At 50.8% G+C, this 5,000-nt stretch overlaps 1 non-coding gene across 1 annotated transcript in view; it reads right to left on the bottom strand.

Moving 5' to 3' along the window:
* LOC126435551 (small subunit ribosomal RNA) overlaps positions 1-285 on the bottom strand; it is a 1,909-nt gene extending 1,624 nt beyond the window's left edge. Inside the window, exon 1 of the ribosomal RNA XR_007580025.1 lies at positions 1-285. This exon is cut by the window's left edge and continues 1,624 nt beyond it. This is a non-coding gene — a ribosomal RNA (small subunit ribosomal RNA).
* Between the last annotated feature and the right edge of the window lie 4,715 nt (positions 286-5,000).

The following is a 5,000-nucleotide window of genomic DNA, read 5'->3' on the forward strand; positions in this document are numbered from 1 at the left end:
CGATCAGCCCAAAGTTATTCAGAGTCACCAAGGCAAACGGACCGGACGAGCCGACCGATTGGTTTTGATCTAATAAAAGCGTCCCTTCCATCTCTGGTCGGGACTCTGTTTGCATGTATTAGCTCTAGAATTACCACAGTTATCCAAGTAACGTGGGTACGATCTAAGGAACCATAACTGATTTAATGAGCCATTCGCGGTTTCACCTTAATGCGGCTTGTACTGAGACATGCATGGCTTAATCTTTGAGACAAGCATATGACTACTGGCAGGATCAACCAGGGAGCTGCGTCAACTAGAGCTGAGCAGCCGGCCGCCCGGGAGTGTGTCCCGGGGGCCCGCGCGAACACGCAAGCGTCCGCTCAATTATTCTGCAAACAGGAGGAGGCTGAGCTCCCCTGCACAACACACCTCGAAACCCTCTCAGGTCCCGGCGGCGCGCAGCGCCGTCCTAAGTACTTGGTCGGGTTCGAGAGAGGCGCAATCGCCCGGAGTTAGGCGAGTAGACGCTTTAGGTGCGACCACCCGTGCTCCCAACTGAGCTTGCCGCTGCCGACAGAGGCCCGGGAGCGTGCTGTCGTGGCATTGCCGGCGGGAGACAACACGCGCCACCTACGGTGACCGGCAGCTCCAACGCCAGCGCCACAGAAGGACAAAAGCCCCACTTGGGTGCCGAAGCGAACTCTCCCAGCACAGCGCACGCGCCAACACGTCCGCACAGCTGCGATACAAACCACCTGCGAGAACCGCTGGGGCGACCGAGCAGCAGACGGCGTCGCGGCGCCGAGCGCCGGGCGGCGGCGCATCCTCAGCGCACACAGTCCTCAATCGGACCAGCACACTGCAGATGGCCACCGCGCTTCGCACCGGGCCCGCGAGGACCTGCTTTGGCCGCAAGGCGCCGCGAGCAGGGGGCGCCGGCGCGCAGCTGCGCCGCCTGCCGCGTCCGTCGGCCGGCGCGCCTGCCACTGGCCGCCCCCACCAGCCGGCTGTAGCGCGTGCGCCCACGCACCGCGCTGCCAGCACGCCGGGCGGCCCCCCCTCACCGGCCGGGGACGGTCCCACCCAGCCACCGCCGCGTATCGCCTCACACCCAGATCCCCCTTTCACGTTCGTGGGCATGGTGGGTCCCCTTTCACGTTCGTGGGCATGGTGGGTATCCCTGAAACAACCGGTTAATAGCTCGACCGATCGTCGCCAACACTGATTCACCTCTAGCGAGAACAACCGCACCACAACGGGTTACCTGTTGTTCATTTGCGTAACGTCACCAGCAAACGTAGACGTCCATCGCCATTTGCAACGAGTATTGCATGCCTGTGTCAGGTGTCACAACACACTACGTCTGCCCACATAGACGCAACAACATGTGCACGCCTCGAGAACACGTGGAAGGTAGCCCCCGTACGTATGCGGTGTCCATTGCGCGAACGACTGTCAGCCGGCCTCTGCAGGATGTCGCAGATGTGGAACGCGGTGCAACATGCTATCACGGTGTGTGAGAAGAGACGACTACGTCCGAATACACGCTCCACTACATCAACAGACTGCTCATGCTGATCGCCATCCAGGGCGTCCGTTCCTCCCACACGTCTGAATGGCGTACCACACTGCAATCCAGCTCTTATAGGGAGACGACACGTAGCTGCGTGCACAATATTTGGACTGTATGGTCTGCCGTTGCTAGGCGCAGTCGTCGTACGGTCACACATGTGCCACGATGTATCATTCAGTACATACGGACCAATGTGCAGTACAGTTTGTGGGTTTTGCGTACATCGGCGGACAGGTGACAGGCCGTACCACAACGTAGGCTGAGTACGTCGGCATGCGAAGGGCATTGAACATGCAAACTTCTCAACGACCAGCTTGCGAAGGCAGGGGGGAAGGGGGGGGGGGCATGTACGTCCTGCTGCTATCCACATTACAGTGTATAGCAGGAGCATGTGGAAAGTCAGCAACACCTGCAAGGTGTTTAACATGACGCGATACACAGGGGACCGGGCAGTGCGAATAGCGAACTATATTGCGAGGGTTGCGGTTAGGCAACACTACACTAATTTAACGAGTTGCATAACAATTACAGAGCAGGTTCAGCGACAACGTGCGTCAGGTTAAGGCGCAATATAGGTTAGGTTAAGGCACAACATGGGTTACGTTAAAGCACAAATTAGGTTACGTTAAAGCACAAATTAGGTTACGTTAAAGCACAAATTAGGTTACGTTAAAGCACAAATTAGGTTACGTTAAAGCACAAATTAGGTTACGTTAAAGCACAAATTAGGTTACGTTAAAGCACAAATTAGGTTACGTTAAAGCACAAATTAGGTTACGTTAAAGCACAAATTAGGTTACGTTAAAGCACAAATTAGGTTACGTTAAAGCACAAATTAGGTTACGTTAAAGCACAAATTGGGTTACGTTAAGGCACAACATGGGTTACGTTAAGGCACAACATGGGTTACGTTAAGGCACAACATGGGTTACGTTAAGGCACAACATGGGTTACGTTAAGGCACAACATGGGTTACGTTAAGGCACAACATGGGTTACGTTAAGGCACAACATGGGTTACGTTAAGGCACAACATGGGTTACGTTAAGGCACAACATGGGTTACGTTAAGGCACAACATGGGTTACGTTGAGGCACAACATGGGTTACGTTGAGGCACAACATGGGTTACGTTGAGGCACAACATGGGTTACGTTAAGGCACAACATGGGTTACGTTAAGGCACAACATGGGTTACGTTAAGGCACAACATGGGTTACGTTGAGGCACAACATGGGTTACGTTGAGGCACAACATGGGTTACGTTGAGGCACAACATGGGTTACGTTGAGGCACAACATGGGTTACGTTGAGGCACAACATGGGTTACGTTGAGGCACAACATGGGTTACGTTGAGGCACAACATGGGTTACGTTGAGGCACAACATGGGTTACGTTGAGGCACAACATGGGTTACGTTGAGGCACAACATGGGTTACGTTGAGGCACAACATGGGTTACGTTGAGGCACAACATGGGTTACGTTGAGGCACAACATGGGTTACGTTGAGGCACAAATTAGGTTACGTTGAGGCACAAATTAGGTTACGTTGAGGCACAAATTAGGTTACGTTGAGGCACAAATTAGGTTAGGTTAAGGTACAATATGGGTTAGGTTAAGGTACAATATGGGTTAGGTTAAGGTACAATATGGGTTAGGTTAAGGTACAATATGGGTTAGGTTAAGGTACAATATGGGTTAGGTTAAGGCACAACATGGGTTAGGTTAAGGCACAACATGGGTTAGGTTAAGGCACAACATGGGTTAGGTTAAGGCACAACATGGGTTAGGTTAAGGCACAACATGGGTTAGGTTAAGGCACAACATGGGTTAGGTTAAGGCACAACATGGGTTAGGTTAAGGCACAACATGGGTTAGGTTAAGGCACAACATGGGTTAGGTTAAGGCACAACATGGGTTAGGTTAAGGCACAACATGGGTTAGGTTAAGGCACAACATGGGTTAGGTTAAGGCACAACATGGGTTAGGTTAAGGCACAACATGGGTTAGGTTAAGGCACAACATGGGTTAGGTTAAGGCACAACATGGGTTAGGTTAAGGCACAACATAGGTTAGGTTAAGGCACAACATAGGTTAGGTTAAGGCACAACATAGGTTAGGTTAAGGCACAACATAGGTTAGGTTAAGGCACAACATAGGTTAGGTTAAGGCACAACATAGGTTAGGTTAGGGCACAACATAGGTTAGGTTAAGGCACAACATAGGTTAGGTTAAGGCACAACGTAGGTTAGGTTAAGGCACAACATAGGTTAGGTTAAGGCACAACATATGTTAGGTTAAGGCACAACATAGGTTAGGTTAAGGCACAACATAGGTTAGGTTAAGGCACAACATAGGTTAGGTTAAGGCACAACATAGGTTAGGTTAAGGCACAACATAGGTTAGGTTAAGGCACAACATAGGTTAGGTTAAGGCACAACATAGGTTAGGTTAAGGCACAACATAGGTTAGGTTAAGGTACAACGTAGGTTAGGTTAAGGTACAACGTAGGTTAGGTTAAGGTACAACGTAGGTTAGGTTAAGGTACAACGTAGGTTAAGGTACAACGTAGGTTAGGTTAAGGCGCAATGTAGGTTAGGTTAAGGTACGATATAGCTGAGGTTAAGGTACAATATCGCTTAGGTTAAGGTACACATTGTTGTAGGGAAAGGTGTATTTGGGGGGGGGGGCGGCAGGTTCGTTGATAGTGATTATCGTAAGTGCATGCCTGCGGGATCATCCGATTTGTCACGTCAGGATGCACTTGTGGCTCATGACAGGCGGCGCTCCGATTCCAAGGTTATGGCAGATGTGTGTCTTTCATTCCTGCCATTGTTTGTGTACTGTGACAGGAGGCAGTATTGTGATGTTGGGTGCACCCCTGTGTAGGACATGTGTGGGTGTTCGTGGCTTAACTGAGCAATGGCGGATGTCGGAAGGGTGGGATATTCTGTTTTGTGGGTGGACCTCCCGGTCTGGTTATGATAGTGTGGATTGTGTAATGTGGCGGAGAGGATGCACCGGATGTTCTTCCATGCTGGTGGTTAGATATTGTGTGTGTGCCTGTTAGAGGCAGAGAGTAGTGTGTGATAGTGTCTGGCTGACGTGTGGTTCTCATTGTGTGCAGAGTCTTTCAGCATGTATAGGGACGGTTGTATATATTATCTGTATTCTGATGGCTCTGCATCTATTACTAATCAGTGCCGTGTATACGGTTACTCTGGTTCCAGTCGAAACTGTTCTATCTCTGTACATTAGTGACACTGCGGCTCCACTATGTTGCTGCCCCTGTCGGCCGTTTCCCCCAGTGTATGGCTAGTGATTATCAGCAATCAGTCTATTAGTCAATACCGGTAGTGTGACGACTTCAAATGTCCGGGATGGGGGAAGCTAAACCCTTCCCGTGGGTCAGGGCCTAGAAAGACTCTTCCCACGCAGGAGGCTC

Source organism: Schistocerca serialis, unplaced genomic scaffold (genome assembly GCF_023864345.2).
Source record: "Schistocerca serialis cubense isolate TAMUIC-IGC-003099 unplaced genomic scaffold, iqSchSeri2.2 HiC_scaffold_1211, whole genome shotgun sequence".
NCBI classification, from domain to species: Eukaryota; Metazoa; Arthropoda; class Insecta; order Orthoptera; family Acrididae; genus Schistocerca; species Schistocerca serialis.